Source organism: Papilio machaon, chromosome 23 (assembly GCF_912999745.1).
Source record: "Papilio machaon chromosome 23, ilPapMach1.1, whole genome shotgun sequence".
Taxonomy (NCBI): domain Eukaryota; kingdom Metazoa; phylum Arthropoda; class Insecta; order Lepidoptera; family Papilionidae; genus Papilio; species Papilio machaon.
Window position 1 is genome coordinate 3,026,300 of NC_060008.1, and position 19,010 is coordinate 3,045,309.

Below are 19,010 nucleotides of genomic sequence, written 5' to 3' on the forward strand. Positions count from 1 at the left end.
TTTTACTGTACATATCTATGACATCATTATGACGTCACCATTTTATTGTTTTTTTTTTTTCATATAATCGAAAAAGTACCATAGATATATTTCTATCTTTTTTATTTAAGATGCACAATGTACAATTTGTAATTCTCGTGTCATGTTTTTTTTTTATTACATGCCGAGTTCCTTTAGTTAAACCAGTTATGTATAGGTTATCTGTTATGTTTTGTAAAATTATCATATATATGTTTTTTTTTTTTAATTTACTATGTTGGTATAAAATTGTACCAAATTAAAATCGTGTCCAAAGATGTATGTTAGTGTGTATGAGTGTGTGTATGTTTTGTATGGAATGAATATATCGTGGTAGAAATTTTTTATAAATGCAAAAATGTATTTTATGTATTTATTATTTAATGGCTGATGCAATTGTATGAGCATATTAAGTTATTTATTTGGTTTTATTTGTCTGTAATATCTGAATTATGGTTTTAAAAACCACACTCGAAAATACTTTTTAATCTATTTCAAAAAAGGAATTGGTTCATAATTCGTCTGTTTTTTTTGATACAATTTAAGGCCAAAAAATGAAATAATTATATCCCAAAATTAGCACAAAAAAGGTATTTTGGATCAAAATAGACGAATAAATTTATAAAAAAAAATATGTAAATATCAATGGAAAGTGGCCATATTTTTGTGTGCACAGCCTTTTTTAAAAGTTTTTCGATATATTTACTATTATTTAGATATTTGGTTTACTATAACAAGACGAAGTATATGTCTTGTAAAATCTGACATTTTTACCTAGACTAGACTGTGTACATTTAGATTGTATAATTTAGATTTTGTATGAACATTAAATATTACGATTGTATGTGGACGTGGTTGTGTATTGACTGTCGGGTTTCCACTGGCGATAAACAAGTGTTTAAACTATGTTGTCATCTCTTTCGTTGCCTAATGTAAATAAGAGGTCGCAACATGTTTTTGTACATGTTTTGGTAGTGAAAACTCACAGTTTCGACGTCCAACGGAGCGGATTGTGTATGTTAGAAGGTCTTGCATTCACCGTAATTTGAAGAGGCTTTTTAATTTAACTGACGTATTTACGAAGATGTGGGCAAATATGATGCTTTGAATAGTTAAAAAAATTGATCCATTTTGTTGAATATCATCCACTAATATGGATGATTTTATGCAATACCTAGTCATCAATAAAATGCATCACACACTTTTTTTCTTTTAGCGATCTCTATTTTTTTTTAGTATATATTTTTTGGTCAGACTGATTTGTTTTGGCAGTTTTTTTAAGCGTAAATCGCATAAGTTGCCTGAGACATGGAAACATAAAACTTTATATTAATTATATTTTAGTTCACTTTCCATTTTAATTATGTGTGAATATTTTTCTTTATTCATTGAATTTCTAGATTTTTTTCATATTCATGTTTAGTATGAATTTTCTTACAATATAAATTCTTAAATCAGAATTAGGTGATTTTAGACTAACTGTGCGATTTACACTTTACGTAATTCATAACTATTTTAATATTTTGGTGTATGCAAGACTCGACTTCCGACTGATGTGTGTTGGTTATTTAGCTTTTACTATCAAAATAAGGCTTTAGGAATGTTGCGAAGTTTTTTTTTTATATAAATGAAATTTAGTATATAAGTTAGTATAGTTAATGAATGGGCAGCGATGAACGAAAAGATTTATTTTTAATGTCACGTTTTTAATTAATACAGTAAAAAAACTTCCCTACTTAGCGAAATATATAAAAAATTCTAGTTTAAAAATAAATAATTAATGGTTTTTCTTAACACTTAAAGCAAATAGAGAGACAGATATATGGATAATATAAGATAGGAATACTCCGCTATTTAAATCTCGGTATAATATTGTTTGTATGGATGTTTACAATGTATGTATGTATGTATGTCACGTGACATTTTGGTATTGTACAATTTACTAACTTGCATTTTTATATATAAAAAAAAATATTGTCCCATAAAATTATGGACGTCTCTTGATTCGTACTGATTTATTATTAAGTATATAATATTTAGTTTATTATGTTACGTTAAACTTTGATTTGTTGAATGTAAGTTATTTTAAGTTGCCAAAGTTTAGTATTGGTGTCATTTTTTGCTGTCATAAGATTTCGTTCATTCATTTCATATAATCATTCGGTCATTTCGTTCCTCGCTGTTTGACATGACCCTACCGGGTTGCAGATTTGTCGTACAATATGAAGTCATTGCTTTTATGTAGTCAAATGTTAAATATCTTATATCATCTGCTTATTTAAATCTTTTTTAGAATGTTTTGTAGACGGAAAACAGAGAAATTTAAACCATCATAAGGGAATTATGGATTGCTTTATTGAGAAGTATTCTATTCTGTTAGTACTTCAATTGATTTTATTCCATATTTTGTTCTTTGGTTTATTATTTTGTAAATTTATTTCCAGCTTTGAAAGTTAGACTAAACGTTGCTACGTTTAATTTTCATATCAATTTGCAAGATTATATCTATCTATATATATAAAAGAAAGTCGTGTTAGTTACACTATTTATAACTCAATATCGGTCGAACTGATTTAGCTGAAAATTGATGTGGAGGTAGCTTAGAACTAGGATACGGATATAGGAACTTTTTTATCCCGTTATCTATTTTTCATTCCGCGCGGACAGAGTCGCGGGTAAAAACTAGTAGGGATATAAAAAAGAAAATAAAAATAATTTGCCCTTTTAAAATCATTAACTGGTGTATTTAAATAAATTTAACTAATGGTACGATTTAAATAACAAAATCTATATTATATAAATTGAATACGAAATGGAGTTTGTACTTCGTATGGGTACTTTGCAGATTTTGTCCAATATGTATCTACTTTGCTTGAAAAAAAGGACATATTAACATATAATTTTTTATAAAGCAGTAATTCAAACAATAGTGTGAATGCTGCAGTTACATCTATATCTATATATATATAAAAGAAAGTCGTGTTAGTTACACTATTTATAACTCAAGAACGGTTGAATCGATTTGACTGAAAATTGGTGGGCAGGTAGCTTAGAACCAGGAAACGGACATAGGATAATTTTTACCACGTTTTGTATTTTTTATTCCGCGCGCACGGAGTCGCGGGTAAAAGCTAGTATGTTATAAATGTGAGCAGGATAGCGATACTTCTCAATAAAGCGCTTTTCAGTGATCTATTTGGTACGTTAAAGCGCTTTTTGCTTTGTAAATATAATTTTAAGTGTACTCCGCGCAAATGTGTACGATGTGTGATTGTATCCAAATGTTTTTCTACTTAACTGTTTATTTCCACTGACGTGACAGATTTATTTATATTGTCATCGCTTTCTATCTCTTTGAATAATAGAGACAACTATATGTTTGAATCACGTGTCACAGCAGTGGAATACAACTGTAACATTAGCGGCTGTATTACTGAGAGTATTGGTTGTATTTCTAATTTTATTTTTGTAAATAGATAATGCAGGTCATGTAATACAATATTTTTGAAAATATACCAATATTTAGAAAGTGTTCCGTTATTTCTGTCCCACGAACTTGAGCGTTTTTGCCCCAACATCCTATAAAAATTTGAATATTAAATTACCCATGGACAAACTGCAGTTTATTTACTTATCGCCCATTTTTTTAATTTGACCATGATCTATGGATAAAGGTTTTATTTTTGAATACCCCAGCGCCACATATATTACATTTTATAGTAAACTAGCAGTTGTCCGCTAGTCACTTCGTTATGGTATTAAAAAATCTAGAAAAAAAAAACCCGTTTGTTTCTACGAATAAGGGCCAATGTGCAAATTAACAAATTTTCAAGAGAGGCTACTAAAGGTTCAACTATATAGGAAAATAAGCCGCATAGGCTCTTTTATTCAGCAAAAAAAATAACATTTACACCTGTAAATGCGTATTTTGTTTAGTGCGTGTTGTTAAGTAAACCAAGAGGAAGCTTTTGTGTGAAAATAATTTTGTTACTTTAGCCATTATCCTTAGGAACCATCGAAATATTGGCTGTCAGCCGGGGATAGTGTAGCTTCAAAACAGTGAAAGAATTTTTCAAATCGGTTCCGTAGTTTCGGAGTCTATTCAATACAAACAAACATATCGTTCACGTTTTAATTATGTAGAATTCATGTGGCAATAGTTTCCTAAAATCTTGCAATCACAAATATGAAAGTTTCAAAACTTCTGAATTTCATCGGAACTAATTAAAGTTTTTTTTTTGAACTTCAACTATTCCGAAGAAAAGTTTTTATTGCGACAAGTTTATAAACTGTTTTCGCAATATATTGTTACTACATACGTTTCTTGCTAAATTAAAAAAAAAAGTTCACGGACTATTTCGTTATGAGTTAAAAAGTAGGGTAGCCATAATAAAATTAAAATAAAGAAAGAATTAGTACTATACTAAATAAAGGACATAAAATTATATTCACGTCAATCGTTGTTTTATTTAATTTGAACTTATCTACGTTCCTAGACAGTAAGATCAAATGTTGTTCTAATTAAAAAATATATCCGTTAATATTTCGTCTCTCCTAGGATTCGAACCTGGAATCTTCTAATCCGTAGTTAGACGCGGTTATCCATTGCGCCACAGGTGATAATCTATTTATTTAGAGGAGACTACAAATATAGATGATATAAATCTGGACTCCCTTTGTTTATCTCTATTAATATATGTCTACATATTTTGAATATTTTTTATAGTAGAAGTGGAGGTGGCAAATGAGCAAAAAAAATATAATTAACAACAATTTTAGTAAATTACTCTATACTATATATACTTTTAGACTATTGTTATAAAGAGAAATGTTTTTTTTTTAATGTAACGATAAAACTCAACAGCTACAGGATCAATTTTAAAAACAGTTTTGCCAATAGAAAGATACAATATTAGTTACAAAGTTTTGTTTTACAAAAAACTGTAGTTTATGAAAAAAAAACCGTTTTTTTAATATGAATAAGATCTACATAAGTCTTTTTGAGATATTTTTATAAATGTTTAATAATTAGCAAACTTTAAATCCTTCTAGCAGCTAAAGGAAGCAACTTTGGATTGAAATAAGTTGGGTTATATCGTCATATTTTCGAACTAGGAATCTGTGGTACTTCTTTGTACACGTCATTCTCGGACATCCCCTATATAAATATAATTTATTATGTGAAGTTATAAAAATGTATTAAGTAGTCGTTAATTTCAAATCATAAGTTTAAAGCGGAGTATAATTACTTAAAAGAAAATATTATTTTAATTAAGCAGTTTACAAGTCGTTCCGAGCTTAAGGAACTTTTAGGGAATTTCGTTCAAACTTCGGTCTCGAATTTAATATCAGTTCTTAATTCTTTTTGCCAATAATTTCAATATTTCTTCCTTATTAATTTACGATTACGTATTTTAATAAAGGAAAATTGATCATGTAAATTGGATACGTTAAGTCGTGATATACAATGGATTTTGTATTCTTAGCACAGTCTGGCAATCTTTCCTCGTGGAATTATTTCGTCTTAAGACTTTAGCTTTATTGCGTGATAAAGCTAAACGCTTAAGGCTTAAATGTTACGGGAATATGTGTAAGAGTGTATATTCTGTGTAAGCTGAATAATTTGCCAGAATTTTGTGTTTACCTTTGTTAATATATTTGGATTAATTACCGTGTTTTTATAATAATAGGTGAAATTGTATTTAGAGAAGTAAACAATGGGAAAGTGAAAAATTGACTTTTTATTAGAAGCAGTAGCGGCGTTGGGGTAGGGCCAGGTGGGGCCCGACTGCCCAGGGCGCCGGCCATCAGGGGACGCTGAAGGCGCCACAGTCGTATATAAAGGTGCGCCTGCGATGCCCCCTAAGATACCCTCGCTATCTTTGGAAGATTTCCCCCAACACCAAAAAAGGGGGCGCCGCAATAATCTCGGCCAATGCGTCGGAAATGCTAAAACAGGCCCTGATTGGAAGGTGGGAAATGAGCAAGCGGCCAACTGATTAAGTTAAGATAAAGAAGTGACCGATGCCCAGACTACTGCAAACAGTTAAAATTTTGCAGACACGTTGCCTACTTTTAATTGATAGAGGAGCGTTCTTTCATAAAAAGGATACCTAAGTTCCCTCCCCAGCCACATACATTTGCAGATTTTTTGATGACTCAATTGTTAGCAATTTAAAAGACAGTTTATTTATTAACCGACTTCGTTAAGGAGACTGTTCTCAATTAGTCTGTATGTTTTTAGCTCTATCTAAAGTTAGTTACTAAACTAGACAGTGAAATATAGTTCAAAACCTGATGAGAATTCTTTTAATAAATCTAAATTATAATAATTAAGCAAACAAGTGAATAAAGCCTTCATAATTAAGACGATAAAACCGTTCTTTTAAAGTATCTTGAGAATAAAATGTAATCTCTTGCAAGGAAATAGAGTAGGCGGTAAATGAGCTAGAAAAGCGATACGAAGAATTGCTCTATCAAGGTAATTGTTTTATAAGAAATAGTCCGTGAAGGTAATCTGAGAAACTGATACTGCTTAAGGTTATAAAGGAAATACTCAAGTACGTTGCCTAGAGGGATAGGTAGAGATCTAGTTTTGGATGAATCTGACCTAAGTATCGCTCTTCAACAATCAACCTGTGCTTTACTTTCAGACCGAATGAGAGAAATGCAGTTCCACTAATTTATATTGCATATAGGTTTGTCACGACTTGTGCTATCTTTTTTTTGTAAGGACATATCCAGTCTCCGATGCATTTCCCTTTGCAGCCAGCGAACTTACTTATTTTAATATTATAAGATGGCAAACGCGCGAGCAAGCACCTGAATTCGCCGAAATAGCGAAGCGATCGCTATCCATAGACGTCCCCGCAATTGCAGATATGTTGCCTACAATTAATCGACAGAGAAGGAGACTGACAGAAAATATTAGGCCTCTGGTACGAACGCTTATCAGACACTTTCACACTTTGTTATAAAAATATTTTATGTTCCCGCTCGGGATCGAACCGAGGACCTTGTGCGTGTGAAGCACACGTGATAACCGCTACACTACGGAAACTTGTAGGAAATTTATGAAACATTAAACTTATAAGAACTATTCTATTTCTCACATTTTCCTAGAAATCTAACGAATAGTCAAGGCTTGATTTAATTGTGTTCATTACTTTATTTGTAGGTATTTTAGTCGCATATGTGGCAATCCCGTGGGGTAGAGTCACGTTTGTTTGGAAACTGAATATTTTCTGAGCTCAATTATTTTTTAATTTAATTTAATCTACTTTTTTATATTATTAAAGTTTCAACACATAAAGATCGTACGAATACTGATAATTGTATTAGTATATATTCTTGTCTCTATTTTTTCAAAGATAATGAAATAGATGTACTTATATTAGAATTTTATTATGTATGAATACACTGCAGTGGAATTGATTTTTTTCTTAACAATAAAGGTAAACCAACTTTTGCGTTTTAAAAGTGTATAAATTGAAAACATCAGCACGACAGCCAAAATGACTTTATGTGTTGTTAAAAATACTATAACAAAATTATTTACAACAAAATCGTCAAACTCTAATAACTCGCTGTTAACTTATCGACTTCCCTATTTTTTTCCTCTATCTTTTTCTACATTAAAAGGCAAAGGTTCTTAGTGGCCTAAATGCGACCTCTTTGACAGAATTCTTAATCTTTCTCCACCAAAGAGTTCGGATACGTTATTCTTCACTCAACCAAAAAATTAAGGTACAAGTATATATAATAATATGAGTATATATGTACATATGTACAAACATATGATGTTATTTACAATGAAGATTATGCAGTCTAACAACGTGCGTAACTTTCGCAAAACTTTCATAACTTTTATTGAATTTCGCTAACAAAAAGAAATTTCGACCAAAATTCTTTACGAACAAACTTCTTTCGACTTTGGAAAGTTGTTTCCTGAAATTACGCAAAGGAAATTCGTCGCCTCAGCTCTAGACAAATCTTGTCAAGCGACGCGAATGCTAACTGTTCGCACCTGGAGTCAATCGTATGAATTTCATTATTTCACATTATTCATCTATTTTGCTTTCTTTTTTTTGACATTTGTCAATACAAAAAAAAATTTTGAAGTTACAAAATGTTTGTGTTAGGAATATTTAAATATATGATGTAGTTATATGATTGAAAAGAAGGATTATTTTCTTATTTAATTTTATGCTGAATTTTTAAGTAAATCAAATTACGGTTTATACCTATAGCCCATGGACATTTCAATGTTCTCATCTAAACAGATTTCAAGGAATGAAATCCAAAGTTATTAATATTACAAATAAACAGAACTACCAGAGGTTGGATAAGCGTCCGCCCACTCGCGGGATGTCAAATAAATTCAGGGAGACGTAGACACGCGTTCTATTTTCGTAGCAAACGTTCCCAGGCTTATGCAAATGAGCAAAATGTTCCCTCGACTCTAAAGTACCCAACAATTTCACAGACTGGTTTATTGTTAAAAAGTGCTTTTAATTTTTAAACGGTTTATCATTTGGTATGAAAAATTGAGCTACATTCGATGCACGATGTTTGTGATGTTTATCGTTTTGTGTTACTAACTTACGAATGTGAAATATAGGCGTTTTTTATTAATTTTACATTTAAATACAAATAGGGAACCTTGATGACAATGTCAAAATATTTGTCCGCACGAAGATGTCTTATAAACTGGTATAGGCTTCTTCGTACGAAGAAGAGTTATTTATTCAATATGCCATCGTAAAATTACAAAGTTAGTTAATATTCTATTTTGAATTAATCGTTTATAGGTTTTTACGATATCGTCGTCGCATCAATTCATCTCACGACTCAGGGAAAAATAATAGCTATCCTTCAAAAGATCACCAACGCCCACTAAGATGAGATCCAATACATTCTTCCTTAGTCTACACTCTACCACGAATTGCCTTTAAGTTCCATCTGGTCTACCATCCCACGGCCATAAATCCCACGACAACGAGTTCTTCCCTTATAGGAAGCCGAGAAGGTAGAAATTTATTAGAAGTAAAGCTCATTTCAAGCGAAAATGTCATATTACTTTATTAATTTGCTCCGAAATGTACTAATTAAATTAATGAGAATTGGACGCTATTACGAATTCCATTACGTTAAGTGATATTAATACGACATCTGAAATTACATTAACTTACCTTCTCATTATACTGCAATTATCTTCTATAAATTGAAAACGTTACCACGACAGCCAAAAATGCTTTATTCCGTTGTTAAAATCCTTACATGAAATTATATATTTACAACAATTATATTCTCGAACAATATTTCGTTGTTAACACTTCGATTTTCCGCGCGATTTTTTACCTATCTTTTTCACTTAACTAAAAAGGCAAAGGTTTTGGTGGCCAGTATGCCACCTCTTTGGCAGAAAAAACTTATATCTGCATTTTTTAAAATACCTAGCGTTGAATCCCGGCTGGTGCTGGTAGAGTGTATAGATTGACATTTATTTTGTGTTCTCGACAAATATCAACTAAAGTTACACAAAAATTATATACAATTAAAAATTATGTCACTAATTATTTTTAACCCAAATTAATACAAATTTTTCATATTAATCTGTTATTTTAGGGTTGTTGAGGAGAAAATCGGTCTCTATTCTGATATGTGCTGCACGTCCATGTTAACCGAATAAAAGAGTTTTTATCCCCTTAAATAAAAACTCATAAGTGAAATCCAGCCTCACTTGCTCATTGTCATTCAGTTTCCGTCACTAACTTGGGCACATTTAAAGTTTAAAATTTCGCAAGGGATATGTTGAATACTAATTGGTTATTTTTGCTTAAAAGTGAACTCACTGTATCCCTAGTGTTGGCAATTTTTAGGATCATTTTTTAACCTTACTAACCGTAGATTTCTGAGAAAAAATCATTGTTTAAAACATGTTGTTGTCTATGTCAAAGGCATTGACAAAACATAGACAACAACGGAATAGACAACAACATGGGATGACGACATGTCTTATGCGGAGATTTGGGAACCAACGGTAAGCAATTAATCGTTATTACATAGAAGTTTAACCATTTATTTTATACCGTAAAGAAACTTTATAAATGAAACATTTAATAGAGAGTCTTAAAATCTTTCGTATTAAAATTTAAAGGAGAAATCTTATTCGCGACAATTCATTTGTTAGGATCGACTTTGTTATAAATTTCATTCAGTAAATTCTTACTGAGTTGAGTAAAGGGAAATTTAATTCCAATTTAAATATCTTTTTAATGTTTATTTGAAATCTCTTGAAATTATCAAATTAAACTTTTGTAAATACGTTTCATTAAATCATATTATCATCGTTAAAGTTGAAAAGTTATTTACCGTAACTCAATTTTATGATTTTCTAAAAATAAAATGAGTTTTCCTTATTGTTTAGTACAGTCTTTTGTCATAAGAATATGTTGGTTTTGTGTCATCCTACGTAAAACATCAGAACAAATGTTTTGTTTTGCACAATTTTATCCGCAGTGGAAATTCACACTAATGTTCTGTTGTCGCTGAACTTAATAATAGAGAATAATAGAAATGTCCTTTATAAGCTGATATGGAATTCAAAGTTAACAAACGAATATATGTACGTTAATATAATTATATGTAGCGAGATTCACCTTTATTACATTCCCAATGTACTTGACATTTCGCCTCATCCTACCATATTCAATAAACCAATAACAAGGAATGGAATTATATTTGAAGTCAATATTTAGGGTTGATAAATTTTTTTGTAAATAGATATTTGAAAAGACAACCCTAATATATAGAGTCGTCTCTTCATACAAAGCATGGTACCCAAAATACGAAAACAGATTGCAATTTTGTTTCTTTGACATTTATTCCGTTAACGTAATTCCAAATCTTAATCGTAATTCCAAAATACCACTGTAACATTACGGTGAAAACGTTTCAAATTGCACTCCTTTCAGTTCATTTCCTGTTCAGAAGTTCAATGAATTTCCTTTCTAGCTTGTTGAGCTGTATTGAGTACAATAGACTTCTCAGCTAGAGGCGACCCTCACCTAACTCAATATCCGGTTTCAACCAATCTATGTCGGAAAATGTTTTGTAAAATTTTAGAAACTACTATTGCCTTATTGTATACTAGATTTTTAGAATTTTTTAAAAAATAGCTTAAGGTCTAGCTGTTTCAGAGATTACCCGAAACAAACGCGGATTTGCGAACAAACAACAATTTAAAAAATTGTCTGATATAATACTGCCTAAAGTTAATTAATCATCCCAACATAAAAAATGCTACGAGAAAAATACCTCTACGCGCTACGGTACGTCGCTATTTAATTTACGATGCACAGATAATCTTGAGCTTGCTTTTCATTTGTTTAACTGAGCATATAATTATATATATTATATTGAAGCCCTTCGTACAATCATGGCGATTTTAGTGAAACAGGAAAGAGTCGTCGATATTTCTATCTGTCATCGCTAAAGTTAGTCGCTCGCAACCTTTTTGTTAAGATCGTCGCGTTTTTTGCGTCGCGAAAAGTCGGTGTGATTTTTAAGATGGCGGAGCAAATTGTCGTGAATACGGAGCACCCGCAACGCGATACTCGCGACGCAAGGATACAATATTAGCTTCAAAGATTCACGTTGCCTTGTGTACGAAGGGCCTTCGTACAAGGCAACGTGAGTCTAGATGCATAGAATAAACGATAACAGACATACGCTTAAGCCCGTATTCGCACGGGCGCTTTTTTTTACGCCGCGTCAAAACTCGGCGTTAAGCGATGAACGCTTTAAAATCACCTTTTGTTTCCTTCGCCCGGTGCTCAAATTGCAACACGACGCGATAAAAAAGCGTCGCTTTACAACAGCGTTGCCGTATGAATAGATACGTAAAAATGCTTTTGTTCTTTTTGAACGCGTTTTAACGCGGCGTAAAAAAAACGTCCGTACGAATGCCGGCTAAAGCACTATGTTTAATAACTAAGTTTACTTCGAATAATATTAAGTTGTTAAGTCTCGTACACGAAGTATTAAGTAAACATGGCATTATGCAAATCGTCGAGTTCTCGCTAACTTGTGGGTACTGTGTACTTACATTCTATTTAAAGCATATGCATATACCGGAGGCTATGCTGTTATTAATAGTTAGCAGAATTATAATTCACTTGTTATTTCTCGCGACTTTGTTCGTGTGGAGTTTAAAAATCTAAGACAAAATTTCATTCTTCCCCCTTCCTAATTAGATTAATAATTAAAAGTTAATTGTTGACCTTAAAATTATTATATAAATAGCTTTTAGAGCCAACGGAATAGCGTTGCTCCACACACAATTTTGAAACCCTATTTTGGAACAATATGGGCTGAAATTCACAAATTTTTTTCTTACTTCTCGTCTACAGAGTACTAGAAATCACTGCACAAATTCAAGTCTCTAGAGCCAGTGGTTTTGGTAGAATTGTCTCAACAGAAGCATTGAAGTCATCTTGGAAAACTATATGTTCTTGAACTATAGTATTTTGCGAACTAATATTACAATTTATTTAATTCCCGTCTCACGATTAAAATTTATTAAAAATAAATAAAGTTCTGACTAAACCTTACTGATAATGTTTACTCAGAATGAAATGTTAAAATTCTGTTATCACATTGGAAAATATTTGGATAAGAATTGAATACTAATTTTGCTCGCGACTGTACATAAAATATACATTTTCACAACGAACTGAATAAAAGCATAAAGAAATCAATACATTTCAATGCGATTTATAAAACGATGAAAAGTTTGAACACTTTAGTACTTTATTCTTCGAGGAAAACAGTTTTTTTTCTCGGTTATCTTTGAGTGCGATGGAAATAGGGCTACGAGATCTTGTTAAAAAAGTAATGCTTTCCATAACAAGGTTAAGACGGATCTAAAGAGGACAGCTATCGCTTCATAGTACGATAAAATGGTGTGTTATACAATTAATATTTAGTTCCGGACATTGTAGACACTGCCGCCAATGCGGTTGCCGATGACATCGTCAAGTGGTTAAAAATGTGGTCGCGAATATGGTCACAAATATTGTTGCGATTGTAATAACGATTGTTTTCGGACGTACATATGTTGCTGTGGATGTAGTTTAAGACGTCGGTTTGATAGCAAGCCGTGTACATGTCATAGGTACTTTATGTACATTTTATTCTTATACCTAACCCGTAGATACGAAATGTATTTAATTTAAGAATGGCGTATACTTTTCTTTTCAAATGCTGTTGTAAAAGAAAAGTTATTACGTAAACAGAGCGTGAATAAAATACCGAGCTTGAACAATACGTTATTTGTTCGGAACCAATCGCTTTATTCTTTCCGAGAGTTTCTTGTTATAAAATATATTACTCATCTTATATACTTTGTAGACGAACAAACATACGCTTCATATTTATAATACTAAATTAAATTGTAATTTAAAAGTTTTTCTTTTCATGTACAAAGACATAAAATCAATTGATTTTTCGGAAATTACTTTTTCAAATTTGAAAGCAAAACAGTAATTTTTTTTTACAACATTTGAACCTGTCTGAGTTTAACATTTTTTATAATCTGGTTTTGCTCTGGAAAGTTCTGGATTGAACAGCACAATGCTTTCGTCGAGTTTCTCTACATTTCTTTTTACGCTCCATATATTTAATTATGAGACCGTTTGGACCGCAAGCTGCTGACATATAAATCTCTTACATTCCAGTACACAATATATATGTTAGGTACTTACAACCGTTCTCATAGTGGTTAAGTTGTCTCCTTAGTGTAGTTTGAGAAATCTGTACTAAAGGACTCCTCGTGTGTATTTTACGAAGTGGTAGTGAGAGTTGGAATAAAAGTTTTTTAATATTATAGATACATTTTTAGATAAAAAGAATCGATTACCGTTCATTGAAATTCGCTTTCTACAATCTCTTTATATTATTCTTATACGGTTGATGTTTAAATTTAAAACAAAAATCTAGAATAAATTTTATTAAAGAAACTGCTATTAATGGTGTGGCGTGATTGACTCCATTAATCCAAAACAATAATTAAAATAGGAATAATTGATTATCTAATAAATTAACAATTTCACTTACCCAAATACAGCTTCAATTTTCGTATGTGAACTTACATATTTTTGAAAAACATTACAGCACTCACAAAAACTATTTATTGTAACTTCACATATATAACACTAATTATATAAAAGTTTTTCCTTTATCTTAATCTACTTAGATTAATTACATTATACAAATAAAACTGTTATATACAAATGTTATAAAAACAAAACTTTTAAATAACAATGGATATATAAAAATAACGAAGACTAATTCGCGTTTATATAAAGTTTTAACAAATACCTTTCTTGTCTTTAATTTTAAACATTTCAAAATTTAACAATTCAATTACAGTTAATGTCACACAGATGACTAATGTACATTAAATACAGATAATAAATATATGGCAATAATCTGGGCATAAATATATCAAAAAAAAAATTATAATATATTAAATATTTAAAGGATATTATATGTAAAATACAATATGTTTTTCTAACGACTAATAAGTACAGATTTATTGGTAATTCTATAATTAAAAATAACAAAAAAAAATTGTATAAAAAGGGCGAATAACTTTATATAAACAAATCAAACAGAAAATAACCTCAAAAATTAAATTTTAAACATTTTGTCAATACGATTTTTTATTATAAGTTTTTATGTAATTGTGTAAATTATTTACTTTTTTTATTTTTCATTTATCCTTTTCTTTTATCTGAAAACTTAACCTTGAAAAGTTATATCGAATATTAACAACGAATTACTAATCTATTTGATTATTTATACATACTTTTATTTATTAAAAATTTTACGCTCATATGCAAATACAAAATACATAAATTATTGTCATAGTTATTTAATATTGGAAAAAAAATTAAAATCTGAAAATTGTGTTGTATTCACGTGCGTGATTAGGAATACGTAGCTGGACATGACGTCATCACGTGAAAGTGTCTGCGGTACGTAAGCGTTCATAGTATATATACATAACTATAACCGTATATAACAACGGCGCTAAGTATGTTAGAATACCCGCATTAAGATAAAATAGTTTATATAAATTATGAAATATATATTCCGAAGTTTTATTGTATTTTTCCAACAATGGACGAATTTTGAAAAATATGAAAGTCTAATAAAGTGCTGTTTACTTTTTAGCCGACTTCAAAAAGAAGGAGGTTATCAATTCGTCTGTATTTTTTTTTTTTTTTATGTGTGTTACCGCGATACTCCGCCCCTGGTGGTCCGATTTTGATGAAAAATATTTTAATCGAAAGGAAGTGCTTGCAGGTGGGTCCCATTTTTTTGTTTTTTTTTTTAAATAACTAGAAGACTAGTAGATTTTGAATATAGCTTCAAAATTTGTTGCGAAGATTAGGGACATTTTTGCTTTCAGCGCTTACGTAGGCTAAACTATAGGACCTACATAAAAATGATGTATGGCGAATTGTAGCTCTTTAAATGTGCTAAATAAAAGTCCGCGATAGCATATATCTATCTTTTATAGTTTTCTCACAATAACCATTTTTTTCTTCAGAAACATTAATTAAATTCATGCCCTATTTCCGACGCTATTATTCGAGTTCAGTATTAACCCTTATGTAAATAAACATGTTCATTATCAAGAGAATTTAATGTAGATTATATTTGCAATTGAAACTATATCATTCTGTCTAATAGTTTAGGAGATATCGTAAGAATAAAATTACGCGGAAACGAAAAATGCTACATGAAAAGCACAATTTTGCTTTCTGGGCTTACGTAGGTCAAACTATATGACTTACATAAAAATGATGTCTGGAGTAATTATAGATCCTTAAATTTGCTAAATAAAAGTCTTCGGTGGCATATATCTATCATCTATGGATGTCTCACAAAAACCATGTTATTGTGAACAAACTTCGATTAAAATGGACACGAAAAACAGCGCCGTAAGCTTACGGCGCTATTATATTATATTCGATATGAATCCTTATCCAAATAAATATGTTTTATGGCAAGAGTATTAAATGCAGATTACATTAGCCTTTAAACTATGTAATTCTGATCAATAGTTTGGGAGATATTAAATAATTAAAAACTACGCGCATTCGAAAAATGCTAGTGCGGCGCGCGGCTGGACCAAATTAAAGGTACGCTACGATGTATTAGTTCGGTAATTTTCAATTTGTATACCGATTTTGATAATTATTTCATTGTTTAAAGGATAAGTGGTTATCTGCTGCATTCTAAATTAGTTTTTGAATTGAAATACACACATATCAAATAGGAAAGTCCTTTTCTTTATTTGTCTTATTTATGTCTTTATACGTATTAACGAAATTTGTAATTGAACTTCAAATTCACTAAAAATTGTGAAATAAAACAAAAATTTTAAGAAAAAAAAATAGCCGACTTCAAAAAAAAACAATCTCAAACAAAATGCACTCAAAAGTAACCTAAAAAAACCAGTTTCAAACAAAATACACTCAAAAGTAACATAAAAAAACAATTTCAAACAAAATGCACTCAAAAGTAACCTAAAAAAAATCAATTTCAAACAAAATGCATTCAAAAGTAACATAAAAAAACAATTTCAAACAAAATTCACTAAAAAGAAACAAAATAATGTCATGAAAACTCTCTAAACTCTAGTAGTTGCTCTCGTTGCGCTCTCTAATACGAGGGGAGGTCCAAAAGTTCGCGGAATGGAGGGGATGGAGTGGGGATAGGGTAGCTCGCTTAGTGTCATACTAATTGGGCACTCATAATTAGTATATATATAACATTTCAACCCTATAGTGCCATTCGTTTACGAGTACTCGCCTGCTGAACAAGTCAATCCGGAAGCAAACTGCAACTATGGAGAAAATTGAACATCGCGCTGTGATAAAATTCCTTACCAAGCAAGGAAAAAACGTTCAAACCATTTTAAATTAAATGGAAGCCGTTTATGGAGATCAGTGCCCTGGTAAAACTATGGTTTATAAGTGGCATGGTCTTTTTAAACATGGTCGAGATTCAATTGAAGACGACTCTCGCTCTGGGCGGCCAGCTGACGCCACCACATCAGACATCGTCGAAAAAGTCGAAAAACTTGTACTCGAAGACACACGTTTGAAGAAGAAACAATTATCTGCATTTGTTGGAGTATCAGATACAACTATTTTGCGTATCCTGCACGACCACCTGGGCATGACAAAAGTCAGTGCAAGATGGGTGCCGAGAATGCTCACGCCGCTTCAAAAACAGCAGCGCGTCGACGCGTCTAAGCACTTTTTGGAGTTGTGTGGAGACGAGCCCGTGCAGATTTTGGAGCGGATTGTTACTGGAGATGAAACATGGGTTCATCACTTTGAACCTGAGTCCAAACAGGAGTCCATGCAATGGCACAAAAAGGGTACACCACCTCCCAAAAAATTCAAGGTGTCAGAATCGGCGGGAAAGTTGATGGCCACTGTTTTTTGGGATTGTAAGGGAATATTACTCATTGATTATAAAGAAAAAGGTACCACTATAACCGGAGAATACTACGCACTCATATTAGAAAAGTTAAAGGAGTCAATTAAAGAAAAACGTCGAGGAAAATTGGCCAAGGGTGTGTTGCTTTTGCAAGACAACGCGCCGGTTCACAAGAGCCGAGTTGCCATGGCTGCTCTGCACACACATGGGTTCGAACCACTTGTTCACCCACCCTACAGTCCAGACCTGGCTCCTAGCGATTTTTATTTATTTCCAAATTTAAAAAAAGAGCTAAGGGGAAGGAAATTTTCCGACGATAATGAAGTGAAGGAGGCAATTTCGGCCCATTTTGAGGCCAAAGACAAAAAATATTTTTTCGATGGTTTAGAAAAATTAATTCATAGATCGAATAAATGTATTAGACTTAAGGGTGATTATATTGAAAAGGAAAAATAAATTTATTGTTATATTTCATTGACAACCCTTTCATTCCGCGAACTTTTGGACCTCCCCTCGTAGTAGGGGCTCAGTTTTCCGCAACTCCACGACAAGCGCGTATTTTGCGTGTCTCTAAACTCTAAAGAAAGTTCTCTTCTTTCTTGTAACATGTCTATATTGTATAATTATTGTTATTTTGGAGTCGGTTAGAGTTTAGAGAGTTTTCATGACATTATTTTGTTTCTTTTTAGTGAATTTTGTTTGAAATTGTTTTTTTATGTTACTTTTGAATGCATTTTGTTTGAAATTGATTTTTTTTAGGTTACTTTTGAGTGCATTTTGTTTGAAATTGTTTTTTTATGTTACTTTTGAGTGAATTTTGTTTGAAATTGTTTTTTTATGTTACTTTTGAATGCATTTTGTTTGAAATTGATTTTTTTTAGGTTACTTTTGAGTGCATTTTGTTTGAAATTGTTTTTTTATGTTACTTTTGAGTGAATTTTGTTTGAAATTGTTTTTTTATGTTACTTTTGAATGCATTTTGTTTGAAATTGATTTTTTTTATGTTACTTTTGAGTGTATTTTGTTTGAAACTGGTTTTTTTAGGTTACTTTTTTAAAATAAGGAACTCATTTGATCAAGTCGGGAGTTAAGCGATGTACTTATTTATTTTGTTTTGTTTGAATCGAAGTTTTATTTAAACTTGGAATGAGTTAAAAGTTTAATAGGTGAGTGAAATTTGATATAGAATAGTTAAGTACGTAATATTATATACGTCACGTCAGTGTATCGGTGATTTTTTTTTATTTGAATTATAGAAAATGTACAAAAATGTTGGTGAAAATGTGTTAGCTGTTTCGTGTGGTATCTATAATGCGAATGGACAGAAAGATGGTGAGTTATATTTTATTAAGAATTAACACATTATTTTTGTTACTAAACAGACAAATTATAATGTATTTTAGTAAAATAATCATTTTAATTTTAATTTTACAGCAGAATTAACCTTAAAATGGACGAGTAAAATGGTG

The 19,010-nt window shown here is 31.2% G+C and overlaps 1 non-coding gene across 1 annotated transcript; it reads right to left on the reverse strand.

The window, feature by feature from the left end:
• Positions 1-7,005: 7,005 nt before the first annotated feature.
• Positions 7,006-7,078, reverse strand: Trnav-cac. Its single transcript has one exon. It is a non-coding gene; the product is annotated as a tRNA-Val (tRNA).
• Positions 7,079-19,010: the final 11,932 nt, after the last annotated feature.